The sequence below is a fragment of the Tiliqua scincoides genome, chromosome 7 (assembly GCF_035046505.1).
Source record: "Tiliqua scincoides isolate rTilSci1 chromosome 7, rTilSci1.hap2, whole genome shotgun sequence".
In the NCBI taxonomy this organism is placed as follows: domain Eukaryota; kingdom Metazoa; phylum Chordata; class Lepidosauria; order Squamata; family Scincidae; genus Tiliqua; species Tiliqua scincoides.
The window spans coordinates 40,234,689-40,261,522 of NC_089827.1; the positions used below are offsets into that span (position 1 = coordinate 40,234,689).

The following is a 26,834-nucleotide window of genomic DNA, read 5'->3' on the forward strand; positions in this document are numbered from 1 at the left end:
CTCTGTTCCTCTCCATGCTTTAAAACAACAACACGCTTTAAAACTCAGCTGCATCATTTTATATATGTTTATATGCAAATCAGTTTGTGTATTTTTAAAAAAAAACCCGTTATTTTATTGCATTTGCCCTAAGATTTTACCATCTCTGCATTAGTAATAGACCATTAGCTGCAATTTTAAGTATAAGAAATACAAACGAGAGAATGAACATATTCTTTAATGGAGGTTGATTTCCTGAGCTATAAACAAGATTCATAAATTTTAACATCACCGGTCTTTTCTCGAGTTTCCAAGAAGACGAGTGAGACAGTGTAACAGGCCTTGTAAACGTTTTAATCCATTTCTACCAGTAAAATACTATCCAGACCCTGAAAGATCTTTGGCTTTGCTAGCCACGGAGATTTTTTTTTTAAAAGGCATCTTGGAAAGATGAAAGGAGGAATGGGGAAGGGGGGCTGGGGAGACAGAAAGAAAGAACTTGCAAGTTTCAAAATGCTACCCAACTGATGGCAATTGTCTTATAAATCCTGCTTCAGAAAGCAAAACTGAGGAATGGTTTTGGGGCTCACGTCTCGGCCCCTTAATCATACACCTACCTTCTTCTTGGTGTTTTACTCCATAAAATATGTGCTCCCCCTCTATAGTTCCTTCATATGCAAAGCCTTTCCAGCTTTTGGTTTATATCCCATCGAGACAAATATAGGAGAATACTCCTGCAGGCCCCCAAACTAAAAATGACTACCAGAAAAGGGAAAGCTGTTCTCTTTTTGTCCCAGCTTTGTTTACAGAGCTGTCAGTGGTTAGTTAAACTCTGCCTGGAATCTGGCATTTAAGGCCTGCTCCAAGATTGCTTCCTGTGCAGAGCTGGAGGCCCACAACTTCCTCTGGAATTCTAGCCTAGACTCTGCACTCAGAGGGTGCTTTTCTGCCTACCCCTCCTTCTTAAAAAAAAATTTCCAACTTCTTCATCCAAGCACAGGCATTTACAGGGAGGAAAATGAATATATGCTTTTTCTTTCTTTTTTTCCCGGGCTGATGCAAGCGGCAATTTTAAAACAAAAACAAACTCGGCATGAATTTTTTAAAGTTCTTCTAGTTGTTTTTTTAAAAATACGTAACTATATGAAGGGTTTGTTCACACACAATTACTGGGCAGAAGTGGAACAAAGGAGACTGGGGACACACATCCAGTGGCATTCCTTAATATCTGGACATTGTGATGCAGGAAGACAGTTGCCCTACGCCGACAGGCACATATCTCACAAAGCGGGACAAATGTAGCGAACAGACTGTTTTGTCGGATAATTACATCAAATATTCTCCCGTTTCAGAATAGCAGCAGCAGCCTATGCATGGTGGGGGCAGAACGACACCTCCAGTGAGTATGTATAGCAGCAGTATAGATCTGCTGCCCTAGATCTTCACTTACTACATGCACATGAAAATATAAGGTGCGGTTTGTAACTGAAAGCTTCAGAGTTGTTTGGCTGGCTGCAGCAGTGTTGTTCATGCACAGAACACAGTAATTAAGAATTTTTTTTCTGGATTAGATCTCAAACACTCGGCAGGAGGAGAAGCATACAGGATGGCAAATCACATTGCTGTGACTGGCACTATCCAGGAATGACCACAATCCTTCTCTATGGCTGTCCTATTGTACTCTAAGGTTGCCAACTGATGGGGAGGAGAAAATCAGATTTCAGGCCACTTTCCAGAAAATTATGGCAAAGCCCTTTTTCCACTTCCCTTTTTCCACAGTGATTTTTTAAAAGATGTATACCTTGGGGCAGTGGTGTTCAACCTTTTTTGTGCCATGACCCCAATAAATAAATAACGAGACTGGGACCCATTGCCAATCTTGCCCTCCTCCTGATGGGTGGACGCCATCTGCCCACTCCCACCCTGCCTGTCCCATTTCTCCTTACCTCTTGTATTTTCACAACCCTATGAGGGTTGACCTTAGGAGCTGCGGAGCAGAACAGCAAGAAGATGCTATGCAAGGTTATATTAAGAACTCAGTTTTGTTAAGGCAGTACCATTACTGGATTGGATTCAAGTCCTCTCTTGCACAAGCTTTAAAAGGTTGCTGTGACCCCCCCTCCCCTCCGTGAGGCTTCACAACCCCTTTGGGATCACGATCCACGGGTTGAAGAACACTGCCTTGGGAGAATAATATTCAAGGGCCCAAACATTTCCTATCCTCCACTTTGTGGCCCTGACGCAAGCTATGAAATAAGAGAGCAAATGCTGATGATGTTCGGGGTGGGGCAAAATGCACCAGCTCTCCAGCAATCCCATTTCAGCTGTTTTCCACCTTATGTTACAACGTAACAAGTGTACCCAACGGTCCCAGCGCCTGGGGCAATGATGTCATGATGTCACTTTTGGGTTTGCCCGGAGAAGGAGGCGGCACTGGCAGTGGCCACTTCATGATCTGGCTGCTGCCCCCATTTCCTTCTCCTGTGAGGGTTCCCCTTTGAAGTGGTGCGCCCTTCAAGTTGAAGCCTCCACAGGAGAAGGAGAAGGAAGGGGGGGGCAGTCAGATCATAAAGCAGCAGCTTCCAGTGCCTCCTCCTTCTCTGGAGAACCTGGAGGTCATGGAGGGGGAGGCGCTGGTAGAAAAAAAAATTGTGCCCCCCTTGGTGTGGTGTCCCTCAGGTTCCACCCTGGTTATGCCTCTACATAACATCATGCTGGGGCATTCTAGCCGGAAAAAAATTGCAGCCAGCAGCCAAAAGGAGAGCCAGTGAAACACCCCCACACCCACACAAATCCAAAAGATCCAGGGCAATTTTTTTTCGCAAACCGCATTCCCAAATGTTGGCCAAAAGTTCTACTTCGAAAACTTTCAGCTAAGCTCTTATAAATATACTAGACATGGGCAAGGTGGATTGAGCTCATCCCAACTCAGTTCAAAAGTAATCCGAAATCTTCCCAAAAATCAGAAAGAGGCTGATCTAAGATGGCACATTACCAAGCCAATCTAGGATGGAACAGAGGAATTCTCTTTGTCCTCTCTGCCAACCCCCTCCTCCAACTCCTTTTCTTTTTCAGTGGCTGCCACAGTAGCAGCAATAGAGTAGCATCCCTGTGGGGAGATGGGTTTTTTCCCCTTCTCCTCCCCCCCCCCATTTTTGCACAGTACAGCAGCAGCAGAAGAGCCATTGCCCTGGGCCAATCAAGTTTCTAATAAAGTATTTCCCTCCCTGCAACAGACAAAAAAGCAACTAAGAAGGGTCAGAACATGACTGAGAATGCATCTGCACAGCATACACTCTGCTCCTGCTGCCATGCCCTGCACAAAATAGGAGGGTAGGGGAAGAAATTTAAAAAAAATAACACCTTTAGGGCCACTTTTCTGCTACTGCCACCACTGAAAAAGATCAGGAGAAAGTGGAGGGTTGGAAGGGAGGGAAGGGAGAATTTCTTTGAGCTCCCAGAACTCAAAATAATCTTTTTTCGGGAGGCTTTTCCAAACTTCACCAAATTCTCCTTGGTAGAACAGACCACTTTTGCACGGTGTCTTGTTCTACCCTCTAGATTTCAGTCCCAATCCCACAGAGTTCTGTCCTCAGGCAACATGCAAGGCTGATACAGTAATAATTTTCCTTTTTTTATTTTTTACTTCCAGAGTAGCAAGATTATTGGACTCAGCAGCTATGCAGAAAACGCTGAGCATGCGCATTGTTTTCAGCCTGTTCTAGCTATGAAATACAATGCCCATTCCCTAATATAGAGCAACTCTTCCATGCAAAGCACTCCACCATTGCCCTCATTGTTAAGGGCCTGCTGCCAATGTATGCCATTCATCTCTCCTCACAAACCAAGAAGGAATTGCACACGTCAAAGTAAATAGATAAAAAGCGTAGCTACACGCCAGGCAGGGACAGCCCAATAACTGACCCTGATGATACCCAGGGTCCAAGACAGCACCTTGAGCGGCCATTCCCCCTCACCTTACCTCCACACACTGTCGCTGCTGCTGCTGCTGCCACCACCCTCCTCCTCCTCATGGCTCCCTGGTGTTTAAAAAGGCAGAGAAGGTAGGGAAAGAAAAGAGGACATGGGGAAGAAGCTACTCCAGTACTGCACTTGCACAGTGTTTGCAACTCTCATCTCTTCCCCCTCCTTCCACTCTGCCTTGCCTAACCTCTGGGCAGGGGAAGCATGGAGGAGTTGGGTGAAAATGAAGAGGTACGGAAGGTGCAAGGGAGAGGAGTTTACAATTTGCATGCTGCTGGTGACAGCAAGTAGATGATTGTTCAAGCAGCAGGTGGGCTTGCATTGAGGTTGATTACCAACTCACTGCCATTGTTCCCTTAGTTTAAGCCAGCAGTCTCCAAAGTGGTGACCTCTGTGTGTTGGTAAAGCTGTTCCAAGGGCAGACGGAGCTTACCGTTCTACCTGGGGGCCTCCTGTTTGTGCCACAGATTGCCCCCAACATTGGCGCCAGCCACCCACGCACGCCCGGAAATTCTGGTGTGAAGCCAACTGGGGCGAAAGATCCCGGAAGTGGCTGGCGAGCACAAAGTTCAAGGTGATCTGCAGAGCGAACAGGAGGCTCTCCACGGAACAGCAAGTGCTGTTCGTGAGGGGGAGGGATTACGCAAGGCACCAGATCTGACCTGCAAGCCAAAGTCTGGAGAGCCCCTGGTTTAAGCCATGCAGCTGACTGGGTCAAAGTCCTCCAAAGCCAAACTCTGCACAGCTCAAACCTCTGGGCTTCCCTAAATCTGGCAATGATGTTTGAATGCTCGGCTCCCAGAAACTATGAAGATCTGCCCCACAGCCAGTGAAGGGGCCCATGCAGCAGTGTGGACCTCTTAGCAGAAATACTGCTTACAGCCCAATCCTATAGGGCGCTTACAACAGCAGAACTCCTGGTCTACTGCTCTTAAGTGCCACCGTGGCTTCATAAAAGTTGCACAATTGTCGCAAGCTTCCTGCCACTGCAAACAGGTGGAGGTCCTACATGCACAACGACAGCTCCCGGGTGCCATGCTGGAGCAAGTAAGGTAGCAGAGCAGTTCATGGGCAGACTGAGATGGGGAGTGGGAAGGGCAGATGGGGTGGGAGGTGGTGGATCTCGGCAGTAGTGTGCACAGGATCTGGATCCTATTCCCCTTTCCTGGGCCAGCCCTGCTAAAGAGTTACCATAGGTCGAAGGACAAGCAGCCTACAGGGACTTATGAAAAATTTTTTTTTTTTACTTACATCACCCAATCCATCTGCTCACCCCTCCCCCAACATAGCATGCAGTGCATGTTCCATCAGTAGCACTGCATGCTATGAACTGGTGGGGGGAATAGAACTGGGGCCTTAGCCTGTCATTCCCATCTCTCTCCCCTGGGAACTGCCCATTCTATGAGGATAGTTAGGCAAAGAATTTTAAGAGAATTCTCAACAGTGAACAAACCACAGTTCCCAAGAAACTCTGGGGAGAGTCACAACAATTAAACTGGCATAAAATTGATAAATGGTTTTACAGCAAAATTCTAGGCATGTGGTCCAGTGCTTACTGAAGTTCCAACTGCGGGAGGGTCCATTCTCCACCCATTTGGTAGTGGAAGAGCACTCACTCCATGAGGTGCTTCACCATGGGCCACCAGAGAAGGCAGAGAATGGATCCTCCACAGCTGACATTTCCAGTGTCTTGCTGAGTGCTCCCCCATGGGCTACCAGATTGCTACCTTCACATGAGGTAGGTGAGGCTGAGAGAAAGTGACTGGCCCAAGGTCACCCAGGAAGCTTCAGGGCTGAGGGGGGATTTGAACTGGATTCTTCCAGGTCTAAGTCCACCTCCCTAACCACCACATCACCCTGGTTATTTACTTTATATTCCATTTTGCTTCCAAAGGACCCAAGCAGCTAACAATAAGATCAATGAAATACAGCAATGCGTTTTTTAAGAATGTTAAAGACAAAATATAAACTTACAAAATTCAATGAAAGCAGGATAGAGTTCAACAGCCTAAAAAGGAGGACTCAAGCATCATGAAAACCTTTCCGAGAAAGCCTGACTTTCAGAAACACAATGGGGTAAAATAAAGCAATGGCTATATTCTTATACATAGGCCATGTTTAGGATATGCAATGACCTGTACAGTCTGACCTTTGTGGGTACAGCATGCAATGCTTGAATTGCATGTTCTTTACGGCATCTGCTGGACTACAGGCAAGCACCCCTAGGGTAGAAAGAACAGCACTTCCAATTTCTCTCTCCCCTCTGAAAAGTGGGACAAACTAGCAGCAATCCTTACTCAAGCACAAATTGTTTAAACTGGCACCCTAAAACTACAGCTATGTCAAGCATTCCTCTGCAGTATCTAGAAGAATTAGCTATTCTTAGTCCATCTTAAAAGGAAAAACAAATAAATCTGTTTTCCATCAAGACCTGTTCAGAAATGTTTGGAAGCAAAATACATGGTCGAGTCACTGGCCCTTTTTCAGAACCTCTGTAAGCACGGTCAAGTCTTGCAGGGACTGAGAAAAAGCTGAAAGCAGTTAGTGCCGCCCAGTTATATGCTATCATGCAAATGCCCGTTTCGGTAAAGGTTGGTTCACCTCTTACAAACTTGTAGGAGCAACAAAGCACATAAACTAGAAAAGTGATAAATTTCAGCTGCACCAACTCATGGGATCTCCAAAGCAGTGGAATTATCTTCCTGACTATGGCTCCCACATTGCATCCTAGAAAACATCTCTTTTCCTTTCACTGGACCAGTGCAGCCAGAGAAGCTGCCAACACTGTGCCACAAACACACACACCTCCTCTTTTGAGATCCCCTTGCTCATCCTCCTCGGCTGCTGAAGAAACCAGGACTTTCTGTCCTGCAGCTGATGGACAGCTAAGAGAGGAGGGTGAGAGAAGAGACCTGGAAGCCCTGTGATCTTTATAGCCCCACACAGCCTGGCAGAAGGCTACTGAGAGAACGAAACTCTTTTCATTGGCCTGCCTGGCCCAACCCGCCTGCCTATCACTCAGACCCTCTCATCCAGCACTAGCCAGCCAGTGTACCTGGGATAACCTGTTGTGACAGCTATTCAGAGCTTGTTTCCCTCCATTCATCCTCCAAACCTCCTATTATGCCTTACCAGTAGTAGACTGTGAGCACAATCCTAACCAGGTCTACTCTGAAGTAATTCCTATTTTGTTCAATGGGGCTTACTCTCAGGAAAGAGTGGTTAGGATTGCAGCCTATAAGCCAAAATGCAGGATCTATGTTGTTCCTAGTATCTGTAAAGTACATTGGATGCTTTGTAAATGAACTAAAAAATTAATAGCAAGAGTAAAACTCCAGGGAAGGCCTTCTATAAAGCAAAAACTTGACACAGCTCAGACAAAGCATCCAAGGAATTTTGAGTGAGCAGAGTTTTGACAAAGCTGTTGAAATTTCCCAAGGGAGAGGGGCATGTTCCACACATTCCTATTTGCGACCCACACAAGCCACGGAGGTGCATTATCAGGCAAGCCTCTCACCCAGCACTGAATGTTCGAGTCTGGGAGTAGCAGAGAAACTTTCCATGCAATGGGAAAGTTGATAAGATTTAGGTCAGGACCCTAACACATAAACTGTATCCTAACTTAGGATTTCTAAGCCCTAATAAAATTAATGGGCTGCATATTAGTCACACAACAAATTTTTCTTATTGATTTCAATGGTGTTTCCTTAGGAATCTAACCCACATAAGTTCCAATATTGACAGAGTCAAGGATTGCTTTTTCTGCTTACCTGTTAAACAGAGCTGGATGCAGCAGGTACCACTTAGTCAAAGTCCTCCAGAAAATTCAGTTCAATTCATTAAAATTACAAATCAGTTGTCTAATGACTGACTGACATGGTTTCCAGCTGTGAAAAAGCCATGAATTTAGCAAGTTTCTCTGCCATTCTATGACATCCTCATGCTTGAAAAATGGGCAGAACTTATAGTAAGCTCCACCCTTGCCAACAAGCAATGAAATGTATAGTAAATAGATTTGTTTACATTTATATGTCTGCAACACCAAACCATGCTTCGGTGGTATTGCTGCTGTTGCTATTATTAATTATTATTATTATTATTATTATTATTATTATTATTATTATATGAAGAATCACAGAAATGCACTTGGCTCACCCACAGTGTGAGTGTGTGACACACTTTTCCCTCATCAAACTAAGGTTATTTCCTTCCAGTCCTCCAAACCAGTCTGCTGTTTTGTTCAAACAAACCAACAATGGTTTCTGCTTACCTAACTTGCAATCCTGGTTTGTAGGCAGGTGCAAACCATAGTTTGTCCCATAGGACAAAGTGGTAAACTAGGATTAGAAATTTAAAAAAATCTAAGTATGCAGGGGGAGCACCAAAGCTTTCTCATGCACACTCACATGAACCAAAGCATACTACATAATGCATTTAACATCTTGCTTTAATAGCCCTCGCTCATTGCAGTGCTAAACATGTTCCTGGGTTTTTAATTAAAATGCTATATAAATGTTTTAATCACCTGCGAATGAGTTGGTTTTATGAATGCCTTTATCACTCACCTCACACCCCCTCCCTGTCTGTCTCTTGTTTTGCCTCCATCTTGCAGAACCCCAGGCTAAACAAAACATTGAGGTCATGCACTCAAAAAACAGCAAAAAGCCAGGAAATGCAAAAGGTAAAACTTCAACAGGGACATTAATTAATTCAGCTCAACTGAAAACCCTGCATGCTTTCTGGAGTACATTTTAAAAGAGGAACAGTAAGCTATGTATTCACCCTTGAGGAAATACACACACACACACACACACACACAGTTGTGTGCCGTTTAATGATCAGCATCCCTGTTGTCAAATGGGGCTTGATGCTATGTAAAGCCTCCAAAGGTGAGGGAAGCTGCTTTTCTGAGCCTCCCAGAGGCAGCACATGTTGGCATGTTGCCTCTGTAAGGCTCAGAATGCCCCAATCACACGAGAGACGTGACTTCTGGTTTCCTCCTTGGGAGGCTTTGGGGGGTGCAACATCCTGACCAGCAGCAGCTGTTGCAAATGCAATCTGTCGATGGCCAGAAGGTTGTTAAGGAGTGCACACCTGTATATAGAAAATAATATTTGAGTGTGACACAGACACCCACCAGGACCTTCTATTTTGGCCTTTCGGGGAGAGGATTTGTTTGTAATGCTTTAAGGGCTCAATCCTATCTGGGTCTTGCACGGCCAGAACTAGCATTCTAGCAGTCCAAGACCCTTTACAGCAATGTGAAAGCTGGGCCACTGCTACATGCTTCTAGGCCAGGGGTCTCTAAACTTTTTGGCCGAAGGGCCGCATTAAATAGCAGGTACAGTGTCAAGGGCCGGAAAAAAATTAAATTTAAATAAATACATTCGAGATGGAACTTAGATGAATGAATAAAAGAATGGGCTCAAAAGCCCAGGATTTCTCCAAGCACCAACACAGCCCAAGAAATAAAGCACACACTTAAATGGTCCCCATTTCCCCACCCCAGAAGCACAACTCTAGTTGTGTTTGGTTAACTGGGCCAAACAGTTAACTCAGAGGCTCTCAGAGGATCAGAGGCTCTCAGAGGATCAGAGGCTGGCCGTGGGCTGGATAGAGGCTGACCGTGGGCCGCATCTGGCCCCTGGGCCGGGGTTTGGAGACCCCTGTTCTAGGCCATTGCCACAAATGGGCAGTGACTCAGTGTGCATAGCAGCAGCTCAAGGAGGCTCTGCCACTCCCAGGATGTTGGTGGGAAGTGTCATGGGCAGGGAGGGAGAGGAGAGTTTTAGGGGAGGGAGGGGGAGAGTTTCAGGGTGGGGAAGGAGGGGCAAATTCCAACAGCAGTGACTTGCGCCAGAATCCTGTCCTCTCTTTCTGAACCCTCTTCTTGAAAGAGGTGTGCCACTTTTTGGTTTTTTTAATTTTAAAATTTATATGAAACAACAAAAGAACAAAAAAAATAACAGATAAAAGAAAGTCAGGAAGAGAAAATGAAAAAGAGCCCATCCTGCCTATTTTTGGTCCTCAGACATATGCCAGCTATATAGGTGGCTTAGGTCCATGGCAACTCATAGGCCACCAAGAGGTCTATGCATAAGTAGAGAGTATTTTTACTTACCTCTGGCAGGCCTCCTGACCACCACCCCCACCACTGGATGCCACTTGTACTCTGTCAGCATGGCTGCCTTAGCAACAATGGTGGGGGATAAGATTGGTCTTTCCCAGACCCAAACCACCCATCCCTGCCTCCAAAGCCACCCCCTTCCACCCACCTGCATTTCTCCCTCCCCTGCCACCTCACTTCCATCATTGCCATCTTCGTGCTGGCACTGCCAGAGCACCTTTATAACTGGCACTGATTGCTTTACGGCAGTCAGCATCAGTGGAGGTTACGCACCGCCATCAACTGGCCCAGATAGGATTGGGATGTTAGGATCAGTTCCCACATATTATCAGTTTGTTAGTTTGTTTGTGCTAACTATAACTGAAACTCACACCAGGCTTTGAGCACTGCGAAGCTGCTGTGATACTACAAGTGAAGTGAGAAACACAAACACTTTATTTCTATTCTACCCTTCCTCCAATTTATCCTCACAACAACCCTATGAGGAAGGAGAAAAAGTGTCTAGCCCTAGATTACTTCACAAAATCCATGATTGAGGAAGGGGTCTGAATCTGGGTCTCCCCAGTCCTGGCCTGGCACACTAGCCACTCCATCATTCCACCTTCCATAGCACAGCAATCAGCTCTAGGTAGCTGAGAAAGCCCATAAGGCTGCATCATATATTTTTAAATAGCCTTCACAATCTAAGAAAACAGCAGCCCATCTGGAGTTCCTCACTAGTGCTGGAGTTATTGACACATAGAGGTGATTCAGGGCAGCTCTCTAGCTGACACTTTCCAAACTGGCCTTCTCTATAGTTTTCATACATGCCTTCAGGCAGCCAACCAGGGCTTCAAATAGTACCCAAAACGTCAAGTAGCACATTTCACACAAAGAGTGTTCCTGGCATGCAGTTAAAACACTGCTGAGACTTCACTGAAGCATTTGAAAAGTCATCAGAAATGTTTTTTTCCCCATAAATACTGTACTGATAGTCTCAGGAATGCAAGACTCTCCTTCCAGGATCAGATCAAAGGTCACTTTGGTCAAGCATTCTGCATACCACAAGAGCTGCCCATACTCTAGAGTAGTGGTTCCCAACCTTTAGGAGGTTGTGGACCACTAAGGCGAAAATTGGAATTATTGTGGACCACACTACACCCCTGAACACAAAAAATGCAATTAAATTTATAATAATTAGGGAATATTTATTATAATTTATTATTTATAGAGAAGGCTTCTGGGTTGCTGCTTTTGTTGCCAGCTGCGGCTACAGGTGGTCCATTCTCTTCTCTCTCTGGTGGTTTGTGAGGAAGCATTTTGCCTGCAAACACGCCCCCCCCCCCATGGACTACCAGAGATGGCAGAGAATAGACTGCCCATAGTCATAGCTGACACTTCATTGACAGGTACAGACAGTCTGATCTCCACCCTCTCTGCTGGGCTATGGGGGAGTGCTCTCTCAGCAAGATGCCTGAAGTGATCAAAGGTTATCTTTTTTCTGACATCTTGGGGACCACTTCCCAGGGTCTCACGGACCACCTGTGGTCCCCAGACCACAGGTTGGGAACCAGTGCTCTAGAGCAGGGGTGTCCAAACTTTTTGGCAAGAGGGCCCCACCATCTCTCTGACACTGTGTCAGGGGGATGGGGAAAAAAGAATTAATTTACATTTCAAATTTGAATAAATTTACATAATTCACATAAATAAATCTATTAGAAATGGAACTTATATGAATGAATGAAGGTCTTGCAATAGCTCAAGGTCTATAAAAGGCCTTGCACAAAGCAAGGCCGGCCTTTCCTTCACTGTCGCTTCTGCATCACAGATGTGAAACAGCAAGCAGTGGAGGGAGCCTTTGTCCCAGCTCATGCGAGAGTTTGAACAGTTGCCCTCACGCTGAGAGCAGTTATGTTGGGTCAGTGTGGGCTCCAGCAAGTCTCTGGAGGGCCAGAGGCTCACTGGAGACTGGGGGCTCCCCACGGACCAGATTGGGAGTTCCTGAGGGCCGCAAGTGGCCCCCAGGCCGGGGTTTGGGCACCCCTGCTCTAGAGGAAGCTCAAGCACCCAGCTATCAGAAACGTGCTCAGGGCCGGCTCATCCATGAGCTGACAGAAACAGCCTCAGGCAGCAGATGGGGGGGAGTGCCTGTCTCAATCCCTCTTTCTCCATCTCTCACTCTCCAGATTCAACAAGGAAGGCGGGAACACAGAGGAGGAGGGAGGAGAGTGGTGGGCTAGCACATTTTCCACACTTTTGCTCCATTCCTGTTTTCCTTTTCGATCCAAAGAGTAGAAGGGGAGGAAGAGGAACAGCAATAAGTGCCTCAGCAGGCAAGGGGGAGGCAGCATTTGGACCCAGAAAGTCTTGGGCCAGCCCTGGATACACTGCCTCTCATCAGGGGGACTCTGTTGGGCTTGTTGTGCCTTATAATTTCTAGTCATTGGCAGCCATCAAGTGGGAGCCAGGAGCTGCACTGCGATCAAAGCTTTGTAGTCAAGCAAGAAAAGACTATTGCTGCCCAGGCAACGCCCCAGCCTAAACAGGAAGCCTTTACTGCCCTTCTTGTCGAGGTGAACCAATGGCCAGTCTGGGTGAGTGGAGTCACTCCAGTCTCTTTTACTGTCTGGGGCAGCCATTTTCAACCACTGTGCTATGGCACACTGGTGTGCCGCGAGTGGTCCACAGGTGTGCCACAGGAATTTGGGGAAAGGTCATTTATTAGTGGGGCCAGTGGGGGATGTGAGCCTCCACTGGCAGCATGCTGTGCCTTGTCAGTTGCCAAAAACCTGGTGGTGTGCCTTGACCATTTTAGTGCCTTGTCAGTGTGCCGTGAGATGAAAAAGGTTGAAAATCGCTGGTCTACGGAGATACTCCAACCTGCAGTCCTGGTGGCTCATCATAGCCAGCTCAGTGCAGAGCTGGGCGTTCCTGGTTCTAACCCCAGCATACTGTACATTCTAATCCCTGACAAAACTGTTGATATTAAGACTCATCTTCCATGAATGTTTAATCCTCTTTTTAAAATATCTAAGCCAGAGTCCACCACCCCATGTTGCGATAATGAATTACCTACATTCATTGTGTAAAGAAACGACTTCTTTTTTGTCCATACAGAATCTACGATCCAATCAGCTTTAATGAGTGACCCTATACATCACCTTTTCCCCCATTCCTGCCTAAAGAGGACTTCTGAGCAACAGGAATGTTCCATTAAAAAGAAGAGGAAGAAGATCTCGGGAACTTGGGATCCTATGTCTTTTCAAATGGAACTGCTCTCTGGAACTTTATAAATAATTCCTGGCTCATAGAACACTTTTCATCCCAGGGTTGGGGTGACTGTTCCAAACAAACCATTTTATGGGGAACACCAACTTAGAAAACAACCTGAAAGTACTGCCAATTAGAATGGATATAAACATATATCAAACACAGGGTTACCCAAAGGTCTGAACAGATCCCATCTCTCTTATTGCTCAGAGAACATATGGTTGCTGCTTTACACATTAAAGCAGATACCAATGACTGTGGAGATGACTAAGCACTTTACAGGTCACTCTTAAATACATATGTAGCCTTGCCAATTTATTAACATTGAAAGTTTCTACAGTTTAGTATCAGCTCTGGTTCCAAGAACTACAGTGGTATCCTTCAAGTACATATATAAAACTAGTAGCCAATGCTGAGCCAGCTGGCAATTAGATAATCTATTAAAACAAAATCCTACTGAACAGAAAGGCTTGTTATTGCTCTTTCTTTTCTCTATTCCATGATAACCAGCTGTAGAATTTGGGGGCTAGTTTCCAATCTCAAAGCAAAGGGAGGGAGAAGGAAGAAAAGAGAGAGATGATCCTGGCTTTAATGACTTTTTCTTCCTTATACAGGCTTAGCCTCATTATTCATGTGGGTTCAGTTCCAAGCACTCAAAATGGATGGCAAAAAATGCACTATAGCAAATTAATTTAAAAAACAAAGTTTCTTTGCTCTGGTGATTTAAAACAGCCTTGCTGACCTTTGTGATGTTAAGATAGAGTCATTAAGATGACAATCCAACAATCATTCCTCCTCTAAGAGCTTACAAAGGCGCTTTACTCAGCCCCTCCCTTCACCAATGCAAAATTATCACCTTTCTTTCACTGCTCAGGGAGGGGTCCCATGGAGAGAGAAGGATTGATGGATTGTCAACCAGCTGCCCTCTTTCTCTCTCATTAACAAGGTTAAAGGACTGTTCAGTTTTTTAAACTGATTTTAAAGGGATGCATTTCTCCAGGGATCAGCACATTCCTTCTCATTTGCAGGGGCCATTCGTGTTGAGTCAAATCTGTGTATAAGAAATCCATGTATAAATAGGCTAGACCTGCAGGTTTCTCTTGTCCTGGATTGATTTCTATGGCTTCAGAGATTATAACTTCCCATTATGGAAAAGGACATTTGGTTCTCGCAAATTTTCAGTGTTAAAAGCAATTTTAAAAATAACTCAGGCACATGGGCAGACCACTGCAGCAAGCTTTACATAATTCATTTATAGTGAGGGAAACTGTGCATAAGGTTACACAAACATGACTGAGCAGTAACCTTAGGAAAGTAAGGCCTAGAGCACACAAACAGAAGATGCCCTGATACAACATCAAGAAGTGGTGTAGTCTAGGTGCAGTTGTATGTTCAGATTATATAATCACTCCACATTCTGGTAGACAAATCACCTCACCCGCTCTTATGTAAAGTAGGTTGAGCAACCAGGAATTGGGGAGAGGGGGCTAGCTGCCTCTAGATTTTATTTGCATTAATTTATTCCACCCTTCCTCCGGAGATCACACACCCTCCTAGTTTAGATTCAGCCATGAAGCTTCCTGCGTGACCTTGGGCCAGTCACTTCTCTCAGCCTCACCTACCTCACAGGGTTGTTGTGAGGACAAAAGGAGGGGAGCAACTATGTACACCATCTGAGCTCTTTGGAGGAAAGGTGATATAAAAATGTGAAAAATAAAATAAATAAAATAAATACAGGTGGGACCTCCGTATCCACTGATTTGACTCACCACTTATACGGGGGTCCACCTTTAAATGACTTGTAACAAGGAAAAAGCACCAAAATCCAATTTCCTACCTTTGTGCTGTTAAAACTGCACAAAGCATCTGGTTGCAAGCATCTTAGGGTTAGAGCTTTAAAGACCCACTTCTGGCTTACTTGCTCCTCCACTGTTGCCCCAGAATGCATTAAATAGATGCTATATAGCATTCAGCCACTAGATGGAGTGAATAATGGAATCTAATGAAATAATTTCCACCTGGAAGTGGGTCTTTAAAGCTATTTTTTCACTGATTTGGTATCCACTAATTTTTTTTTAAATCCACTAAGGGTTCTGGAACAGAATGCCAGTGGATAACAAGGCATGACCTGTATGGCCTCAGCCTGTATCTGACATGGAAGAAGTGTCGGGTTCATATAGTGCTCTATAGTGACTGCACACTGCTAGTGTTTATAAGTCACAGAGCTCAAATCCTCACAATAGAAGGAGCAGGCAGCATCTCTCTGAGGACTCACCTATATGTGAGATGTACAGATTAAGCCCTTCTAGCCAGGACCAATTCCCTTTAATCAACCACCTTTGATTGTCATGAAATGGAACAAATTGTTGACAAACCTAGAATGTACACAGGCATTTTGCTTTGTGGCAAATCTGAACACAGGCAGGCACAAACACTATCTATGAGGGGATTCTCCAGCCTCACTAACAGTCAAGATTCATTAGACCCTCTGTGATGGTTTTCTCTGGCCTGCGGATACGTGATGAATCTCAGATGTTTTCAGCCTGAATAAAACTGCACTCCATTGACCCCATGATGTACAGTGGGAGGGTGGAGGAGAAGAAAAGTAATTTTCACACAGAAATCCTGAAAATGCCTCTTCGGTGTAAGACAGATGCAGATAAAGGAACTCTAGCGGGATTAAAATTTTGGGCTTAATTTAGGAGGATTCATTCCGTGACTCAAGGAAAATGAGGCTATTTAGGGCCCTTCCAGTCTCATATACAGAAAAAAAACAAACCCATCTGTATCTATAAAAAACAAACTGTACCATTTCATTTTCTGACATTGCTCAACAAAGAAGAACAAATGCACACCCAGACAAACACACACATAACTCTACATCCCTTGAAGGGCTGTGCAGTTGCTTGATTCCCACACCTTGGGCATTGAGACATTGACGTAGAGGAATTTCAACTCCTTCAAGCAAAGCTTGGAGAGCTAAGCGACACAAGGTCTGCTCAGTTCCTGCATGTGCTTATCACTCAGTGAACCAGACTGCTGATTATAGGCCTATCATTGCAAGCCTAACTTTGTCAGAAGAAATGCAATCTTTATCTCTCTAGACAGGTCATTTGCTTTGAAGCAGAATTCTTACTGCCATTGTTTCTCCTTGGAATGTGCTCTTCCAAAATTGAGATCAACCCTAGATAAGGGTGTTGCAGACTAGTGGTCAGAACATTGGACAAGAAGTGATGGTGGCAGATGGTGGAATATAGACCTGCCCTAATCATGCTGCAAGAAAGGGATCCAAATCTGATTTTGACAGCTAAAAGATTAAATGGACATCTGTATTCCAGCAAGGTTTGCTTTAGATGTTTGCTTTTTTTTTTTTTTAATTAAAGCATGTTTTACCCATGAATGAGGGTTGCTTTCTGAAAACATAACCTTGCAAGGGGGAGGGTAGCAGAAGAGAGGGGCTGTGAAAGGTTTCCAGCAGTTGCAGAGACTGCAACTTTAAGATGATAGTGAAGAGCTTTCTTTATATTGGAACCAAAGAGTCTAGGAAATGGAATACTCGGTGCCTCTCAGTGAAACCCACTAAGCCAGTGTTTCTCAAACTGTGGGTCAAGACCCACTAGGTGGGTCGCAAGCCAATTTCAGGTGGGTCCCCATTCATTTCAATATTTTATTTTTAATATATTAGACTTGATGCTACCATGGTATGTGACTGCATTTGGGGGAGTGTTACAGTGTATTTTTGATAAGGTACTATGTAAATGCTTTCAACAATGATAGTAAATGGGACTTACTCCTGGGTAAGTGTGAGTAGGTTTGCAGCCTAGGATTGCTAAAAATTTTCCTGCTTGATGATGTCACTTCCAGTCATGACATCACTTCCAGTGGGCCCTGACAGATTCTCATTCTAAAAAGTGGGTCTAAATGTGTGAGAACCACTGCACTAAGCTAAACAAAGAGGCACTGGAAACTCCATTTCCCAGGCTCCCCAGTGGCAATGAGCCCCCTGCATTGGTTCAATCCAAGACTTAAAGATGATGTTTCTGCACAAGCTGCAAGCCCTTCCAGGAGAGTTTGGGTTTGGCTCAGGTTTTTCTGAACTGGGCAAGTTCATTTCTGCCCCAACCCTTCCAAATTTAAGTGCCACCATAAAACATGATGGAGTTAAGCATCTGTAAATCATTAGTTGTAGATACTAATGTGCATGAGATGTTCAACAATTAGCTGGATCCTCTTTGTGGGAAAAAAAAATGATAAGCATTCCAAACTTTTGATTCCAAAATGCAGAAATATCTGTGACACTCAAGGTACATACTTTGCACTCTTCTGATTGCAAACTGATTGTGGCACCCATGATGACCATCTTTTGTGATCATTCCAAATCTCACAAATGTGCTGCAGGCTGCACATTTTACACCCTGAAGGAGCTCCAGCATTTTTGCCTAATGCACAAATATATTAAGAACAGGTAACACCCTGTTCAACAAACGGTGCTATTCAAGTTATGTGCCTTTTTACCCTGACTACAGAGTAGCTGGTATCATCAAGTCAAAGCTCATTTGAATCATGCCCGACTAAAGTCAGTTTTGCTTTAAATCAAAAGTTGGAAGCTAAACTTAAGAGTGCATGATGCATGACAGCTTTTCTTATCCCCAGAAAAGAGCTTCAAACACCCCCAAAGTGACATTTTTAAGAGACATCTTTAATGATTTGATAGCTCCCTCATAAAATGAAAGATGTGGGAATCTTAATGATATATAATTTTCAATGGGATAAAAAGTTCCCTGCTCCCTTTTATTATTCCACTCATTTCTTTGAGGTATATGACAAGCAAATAGAGCTTGTAATAATTGCCCCTAAATACCTAGCATGTCGTTCAAGAATGTTTGCCTCATGAGATCTGTTGCTCTTCCAGGAGGCTGTTTCTGCTAGGATAAAATGCTGGGTTGGCTGTGTCCAGAGCTGAATGTAACAGGAAGGATGCTCCAAGTCCAGTCCTGAGTCAATTTACTCTTTGCAATCTTCAAAGCTGAAGGAGTTTTAGGCTTCCCTCACCAGCACTTCAAAACTGCAAGAATGTCTTGTGCGAACTATCCACCCTAAGAAAATTAGTTGGAAGTGCTTTGGAGAACTTTCAGATTGGGGTGAAGCCGCCTTCTGCCTCCCCTTATTTCATGATGACTACCTGTTTCACACCACTGCTGCAACTGGTAAGACTCCCACTTTCACCCCATTTTGTCATCCTCCATTTAAAAAAATAACCTCAATCATTTCACTGCCTAGATGGTGAAGCGGGCCAGGCATTTTGGTTCAGCCCTATGTGACAGAGGATATATAACACTACACTGAAAGCATGCAGGAAATTATGATACACACAAAATAATATTTAAAACAGAACAATGGATCTTATGGAGGGTTACATTGCTACCAAAAGTAAACAACATTTTTATTTTTTATTTTTTATTTATTTAATTTAAGACATGGGTACAGGGAAAATCACAAATACATATGTTCAAGGTAATACAAAGGGAAAAACACTAGGGAATCGCAGAACTGTAGCTAATACTATTTTGTTTCTATAATTATCATCACTTAAATAGCTCATAATCATTTATCCAACCATTCATATAACGGGTTCCACAATTTCTGTATTCTCTCCATCTCGCCATCCCTCAATCTTTCCGTCAAAACATCTATTTCAACAATCTCATACAGTTTCTCAATCCACATCTCTACAATGGGAATTTCTGAATTCTTCCACATCCTGGCATAAACTAATCTTGCTGCAATAATTACGTATAACAAAATATGTCTGAAATCATTGTTATAGCTTTCAGGGAAAATGTTCAATAGAAACAATTCTGGTTGGAAGGGTATTACACAATTAAAAATAGTTTGGATATTTCTATGTATTTTTTCCCAAAAAAAGTAAACAACATTTTTTAAAGGGATGGTATTTCATGTGTAAGGTTACACTGAAAGTTTGGGGTTTTAATACATTGATCATTCATTTTAGTGAGTCCATGGCACAAACACCTTTTGTTTGGCACAAACACCTCCATGCACAAACAAAAAAAAAACCCCATGCCTGATACTGTTTGCAGCTCTCATTCAATGACTTGATGACCAGCCACAGCTTGCCATCAGATTGTGCCAGAGGTTCAGGAGCAGTAAAAATGATGGCAAACCTACAAACTGTGGTGACAATCCCTGAGTTCCCCTTTATTTTGGGTTTTTTCACCTGTTTAGGACATTCCAATCACCTTAGAGCAGGGCTCCTCAAACCTTGAGTTGCGACCCACTTGGTGGTGAGTCGTGAAGCTGAAACGGACAAGAAGATAGCCGAGAAGGAAATGCATGGAGCCCTATGGAAAACGAAACTGAGCCACATTGCACATTTATTCATGAGTACATGACCATACTTAGCGCATGGTGACGGGCAGACCGAGAGGAATCCAACACTACCAGAATTGTCCCAATTTGATGAATGCAATCTCCAAAAAAACACCCGACAAGGAAACCCCTCCCTTCAAGCTGACAAATGCCCTATGGAAAATGAAACTAAGCTACCCATTTGCATTTACTTGTGAGTAAGCAAACGTGCCTTGGCTTGTGTTGAAGGTCAGTCAAAGGGGAGTGCAAGGACACCAGCATGGTCCTGCTCTGATCAAAATGGAGCTCAACAAATGTTCCAGAAGACAGCCTCCTCCCTACACACACATAAATAGAATAAAAACAGAGGCTTGAGCTGGAAAGGTGAATTTTTTTTTCTTTTTTAGATGTGTAAAGCTAAGTGGGTCCTCACAGTGATATGGTATAAATACAAGAACTTAAATTGAACTGGGCACTGAGTAGGGCTTAAAATCTGACTCTTTTTTTGGTGGGAGGCGTTAAGACTATTACAGGCAGGCTACAGAGAGAATTCACTTGGTGGAACAGCTTCCCCATCTCACCTCCCCTTAATTATTTATTTTTCTACAATGTAATTATTTATAATTATTTATTTTAGTTTGCTTGATGATGTCACTTCAGCCATGACATCACTTCCAGTGAATCTTGGACAGATTCTAAAAAGTGGGTCCCAGTGCGAAAAAGTTTGAGAACCACTGACTTAGAGACCTTAGAGACAGGAGCATCCTGAAGGGGCTGCTGAATCATTCAGATATAGCAGCCATGTCGACTCTGTGGTTACACACTGTGCCCTGCACCATTCCATCTGATAACAAGCAGCTAAGAACTGACATGGTGCTAAGTCATGCAACAGAGACTGATCTGTGTTGCAAGCTGGAATGCACTGTGCAGTGTATACGGTGAAGAGGAGCTGACACATGGAGGCAGTCTGCAGTGGCATCTGCTTGGAGGGCAACCATATTGCATGAAGCAATTCTCAGTCAAAACATCCCATGCACCTCTTTCAAAAACTTAACATCTCAAATGAGGAAGGCAATTGGAGCTAGGCATTCATGCAGCCCTGCTGGAGTGATCTGTTAACTGCTGTTAATAAAAAGTACTTACTCGGTTGCTTTTCCCTAGACATTCAGCTTGCTGCCTAAGCTTCAAAACCCTCCAGGCTAACTTTGCTACCAAGTGCTGTAATGACAGCAGGATGTGAAATTTGCTGAGTCGTTTTGGAAAAGCTGAAGAAATGCTTTTTAGCTGAATATTCCTGTCCAAGTTTTAATATTCCCAAAGAATTAGTGCCATAATTAGGAAACAGAGACAGAAAGCAAATGAAAGCTGACTGATTTGAAACATCATTTGACAGCATTTAGCATCGCCCCAGCTGGCAAAGAGAATTCCTTCAAAATGGAGGTACAGAGGCAATCCAAAGAAGATGAGTCACTTTAAATGAAGATGAAGTCTTTTTCACAAGACTTTTTTTATCATCAAGGATTATGAAATTTGTTGAAAGAGTTGAGTATTGAAAGAGTTGATGTGTTATTGTGGACTGGGATACATCTCTCTCTCTCTCTCTCTCTCTCTCTCTCTCTGTGAGAGAGAGAGAGGGAGAGGGAGAGATCCATTAAGTTGGAGATGTGGAAATGGACATCAACATCCAAAACATGAGCTCCACCATTGAGCTATGACCCCCTCTCAAGGTTTCTGGGGGTATAGGTAAAAAAGAAAGAAAGAAAATGTTTCATTACTCAGCATACAGTTGGTCTGTAGAACTCCTTGCCACAGGATGTGGTAATGGCATCGGGCCTAGATGCCTTTAAAGGGGGATTGGACAAATTTCTGGAGGAAAAAATTCATCGTGGGTTACAAGACATGAAGTGTATGTGCAACCTCCTGATTTTAAAAATGGGCTATGTCAGAATGCCAGATGCAAGAGAAGGCACCAGGATGCAGAACTCTTGCTGTCTTGTGTGCTCCCTGGGGCATTTGGTGGGCCAATGTGAGATACAGGAAGCTGGACTAGATGGGCCTATGGCCTGATCCAGCGGGGCTGTTCTTATGTTCCTCTCCCTCTCCAAACAGGCAGAGTTTGTCCAGGCTTCAGGTCCAGGCTTTCTCATACCCTAAACAAGAATTATGCCCCTACCAACAAGCCCAACTCTGAAAGGGAAGTTCACTCTACATATTTACCCTTAGTTGACAGTGTAATCCCCCCGCCACATCTGCTATGGCAATACTGTTGGTATAGCAGAGGGCAGGCCGGCAGCTCCCTGTTCTAGCAACACAGAGCGGGCTGGATTCAGACAATAATTTTAACAGAAGCTGAAAGGCATTTGAGAGAGGCTTCATTTCCTACGATAGACACACTTTTTTTGTGTGCTATTCATGGTCTTGTCAAACACATTCTGCAGATTCTTACAACATCATACTATAAGGCGTATACATCCCCATCCAGTGCTGCTCATTGTATGCAGTGTTCATGTCTACAGATGGATCAGTAGCTGGAGTAGCTGGAGGTTCACCCTCTTTTCACATTTGTCACTACCTGTATTTTACAGTGGATGTTGGTGGCAACAACTCCTGTTTTCCACGAGCCCTGCTGTACAGTGGGGTTGTCATGATGCGCAGGGATTAAAAAATGGTGGTCACCAGCTGACATCCAGCAGGAGAAATTACTGTGGCCCCCACTACTACCAGGATTAAGCTTTGCTCCCACCCCCTAAAATTCCTATTTTTGCTGTCTGCAAATGGGACAGAAAAGAAAGGTTCATGTGAGTCTTTGTGTTTATGACTAATTTCAAAAGGGACTAGATGTTGACTACGGGTTTGGGTGGCCAAATGTATTAAAAAATGGTAGGCAATACTAATATAGACTTTTAGGTCACCCGTACAAGCCCAGTGCAAACAATGAAAGAAATTGGCAAAGAAAAACTAGCCAATGAGCTGTTATGATGGAAGAATAGCAGCTGGGAAAACGAAGGTCAACTCAGCTCTGTTATTTTTTAATTAAAAATAAACACTGCTTTTGCCATCGGGGGATTGGTTAGCATTCCATTTGTAGCGCAGGAGAGAAGGGAGAGGGGACGTGTTTTCTTTTGCTTAATTCTTATCAAAAGTCATGCAGATTGCACCCCATAGTCATAAAGCTAGGTGAGTATGCCATGTAACATAAGAAATGTCTACTCTCATGCAGGGCATTTTAGGGACAAAAATCCACACATCTGTACATTGTGTTCCTCCACAGATCACATATGACACTTGAAATCAACGTTACATTCGTCTATATCCACGTGCGTGGTTAGTGGTTATACATCATATGGAATTTCATCCATTGTTCCATTTTATTAGTTGATCTTCAACTATTATCTCCATGGGGAATGAACAGTCTATCCATCTCAATTGCTCATCCTGGAGCCATGGAGATGAGCAGAGTGAACTACACCAGTTCAAACTCCTGGTGTGAAATATCATTTCTGAACATGTCCTCAGATAAAAAAGAATCTCCCTACAAGAAGAAAACACTCAGATAGTAAGTAGATCAGGGGTGCTCACACTTTTTTTGGCTCGAGAGCTACTTTGAAACCCAGCAAGGCCCGGAGATCTACCAGAGTTTTTTTTTACAATGTTCGCGCCATCATAACATATAACATTTATGTGTACAATGTATGTTGGTGTACCTTGAGCCCCACTGAGTATAACAGGACTTACTCCTGAGTAGACATGCCTAGGATTAGGCTGTGAGGCTGCAATCCTAGCCACACTTACCTGGGAGTAAGCCCCATTGAGTACAATGGGCCTTACGCCCAGTGTTTCCTCCCAGAGGCACCTGAAGGGTGGGGGGTCGGCACTCCGCAATCTACTCATTTTGCCTCGCGATCTACCAGTAGATCGCGATCCACCTATTGAGCACCCCTGAAGTAGATAGTACCTGAAATTTTTGGCAAGTAATCAAGCTCCAATTCTCACTTCACCTTATCTCCGGGTCAATCAGAGGGCAGAGCCTTTCAACTCTAAACAGTTTAGTTTCTTAGCTGAGCTGTTGCTCAGCTTAGGCAGCCTGGTTCTGGTTCTGCTTGGCAAATGCTTGCAAAGCAGGTCTGTTTTTTGAAACGCCAGGATGGGACTCTCCTTCCCAGGCTACAATTCAGTGCACCATGACTTCAGAATAACACCCATGGAAAGCAGTGGGTCTACTTCTGAGTAAAAAGGGTTGCAAATATCTCATCTCTCTGCTGTGAATTGAATTGCACACTCTCAGTTATGTGTTATGGGTTGTATGTTGTACGTAGAGCTTCTGTCTTAACACACCAGACACCTTAAAGGTGGATTTGATTCATGGATCTCCTGCAGTGGTTCCCAACCTTATTCACTTGCATATCCCTTGGCAGCCCATTTCCATAAATTGTACCCTTCATATTAGCAAAATGTTTGTAATAATACAAGCCCTCATCTCCTCCGTATGAAAGCCCAGACTTCATGTATTCATCACAGTGTTTTCTCTTTTTATCTGTTTGAGGAACAGAAGACGCTACCTTTGCACTGTTTTGCACCAGAAGTGTGCTGCGAAATTCTGGGTGATCGATCACTTTCCATATTATGTTTCAGCTTTTTTACTGTGCTGGTTTTCAATCACTGGTTCATAGATGAATTGAAGACCAAAAATTTCACATACTATAGGTGATCTACAGTACATAACAAACCATATTTAGCCACCAAACCATGTTATCATTTGTTGACTAATATGATGACTCGTTATGGTTTGTAAAAATCAGTTTCCCACATTCAGAGAGAAACAAAATATAAAGTTCCAAACTGCAAACCAAAGATTGTCATTGCCAGCAGAGGAGGCAAAGGTGAGCATGTGTGATTCCAAGGCTCTCCACAGCTCACGTACATAACAACAAACCATGATTGGCCTGTTGGACTGAATTGGACCTGTTGAGAATTGGACTGTTGAGAATAGTGATTTTCCACACCATTTTTGTTTGCCAATCATTAGCTAATCAAGCTCTTCCTGCGCTACTGTGTTCAGCAGCCCCAGCAGAAATGTCTGCACAATTCTACTAAGGATGAAGCACTTAACAGATCAACTGTTCCCTTGAAATTCATTTTTCAAAAGAAGAAAAGAATTACAGGCTTGTGCCCATATCCACAGGGCTTCTGTTCCAGAATCCCCCGCAGTTACCTGAATCCACGGATATGAGAGGACACCTACCCCCTACTCTGCAGAGGCGAGGGTAGCTCTGCTCCCCTTACCTTCAGAGGTCCTCTGAGCCCAGCTGAGGCTACAGAAGTCACTTCCGAGTTTTTTCATGAACCTGGAAGTGACATTTTTAATGCCTTATGAGGCATTAGGAGGCCCAGAGGAGTCCTCGGACCCAATCCGCGGATATGGAGTCTGCAGATATGGGGCCCCCTGTGTTCTCAGAAAGTATCTTCAGTTTTTTATTTGCTTATAAAATGAGTGAATGGTGATCGGTCTTCACAGGGCACTGCCAGATGAATGCGACACAGCCAGGGAAGACACGGTCAGATGTGTAAGTGTGAATGCAACATCCAAATGGTTAAAAGCCAGCCTGTTTTCCCTTCTTTGTCTGCAGGAAATACAAATAGCATAAGCTATTTATGGCAGTATTTTTGTGCTTCTCATGGGAAACTTACTCAGTGCTGACTGTCATCTCTTACTGCTGTCAAGACACTGCACCACCCGATTAACCCCACAGCCTATTACCATCTGCCAGCATATCTTTCCATTGCTCCTTGTACAAAAGCAAGGGAGGAAAGAGGAAGTGGGGGAGGGGGAGGGAGAGTCAGCCACTTCTTTGCTGATTCCCAGGACAGGATTGTGCTTCAGCCAATCCATAAGGTTCAGGGTGCTGGATTACGTTTACCGCTCAAAAATACCAAAAATATTTTAGCCACTAACGTTTAGGGCCCAATTCTGTCCAGCATAGGAGCAGCAGTACTAAAAGCCCACTGCTGTATCCTATACTGCCATGGTTCTCAGACATTTAGCTCCAGGACCCACTTTTTAGAATGAGAATCTGTCAGGACCCACCAGATGTGATGTCATGACCAGAAGTGACATCATCAAGCAGGAACATTTTTAACAATCCTAGGCTGCAATCCTACCCACACTTACCCAGGAGTAAGTCCCATTGACCATCATTGTTAAAAGAATATACATAGCAGCTTGTTAAAAGTACAGGTTTGTAACATTTTCCCAAATGCAGTTATTTATCATGGTAGCATCAAGACTAATATATTCAAAATAAAATATTGAAATGAATGTGGACCCACCTGAAATTGGCTTGCGACCCATCTAGTGGGTCCCGACCCACAGTTTGAGAAACACTGCTATACTGGATATGAGCAGGCTAGAGGTCTCCTCAGAGGAACAGGACATTTGTCCCCTTCCCCCAAGTAAAGCCCCAGCCTGCTCAATCGGGCTGCTCGAATCTGCACCAGCAGATTTGGGAAGCCCCATGTTGGGCTTCCGATCCTGACACGGGATAGGAATTGGTGGAGGCCTCAACCTTTTCCACCCCCCTCCTGGGCCGATGGCTCCTCCTCTTCTGCCCTCTCTCCACCCTCTCTCTGCCCTTCCCCCACCCAGGAACACCTCTCCCTGCCACCTTTCCCACTCCCCAGTGCTCACTTCCTTTCCGCCAGGCAACCGAGGCTTGAACGGCAGTGTCGACGGGGTGGCGCAAATGTGCCTTACAACATGTGCAACACCGAATGCTTGCACTGGGGCTATAGTGCTGGCACTGGGGCTATAGAGCTCAACCCAGGTTGCCTATAGCCACAACCCAGGATATATTTCTATCTTCAGTTCCTATCCAAGTGAGGGGTTTTAAGTATGTCTAACTCTGCACTAGATTGTGGCCCACACATTTAATCTTTAGTCCACACCTGTTGAATTCCAAACAAAACTAGAAAATCAATGTCTCGGTCAGTATCATCCAGGTTTTCTTCAGAAGTTAAGGCAGATTTTTTTTAAAAAATTCTTGGAAAGCATGCAGAAAGTACACAATGCATCATCAATTGACAGAATTCATGTCTACAAGATTATATGGTGGCATTTGAAAAGATGAGA

The 26,834-nt window shown here is 44.1% G+C and overlaps 1 protein-coding gene across 12 annotated transcripts in view; it reads right to left on the bottom strand.

Moving 5' to 3' along the window:
* Positions 1-26,834, bottom strand: part of CALD1 (caldesmon 1) — a 190,225-nt gene that overhangs the window by 96,292 nt on the left and 67,099 nt on the right. For 11 of the 12 annotated variants that reach the window (XR_010794727.1, XM_066633454.1, XM_066633452.1 and 8 more), the window contains exon 1: positions 597-804. The exons of the other annotated variant lie outside the window; for it this stretch is intronic. The gene's annotated coding sequence lies outside the window, so the exon portion shown is untranslated. Of the gene's footprint in view, positions 1-596; positions 805-26,834 lie in introns of those variants that run through there. 12 annotated transcript variants of the gene reach the window in all.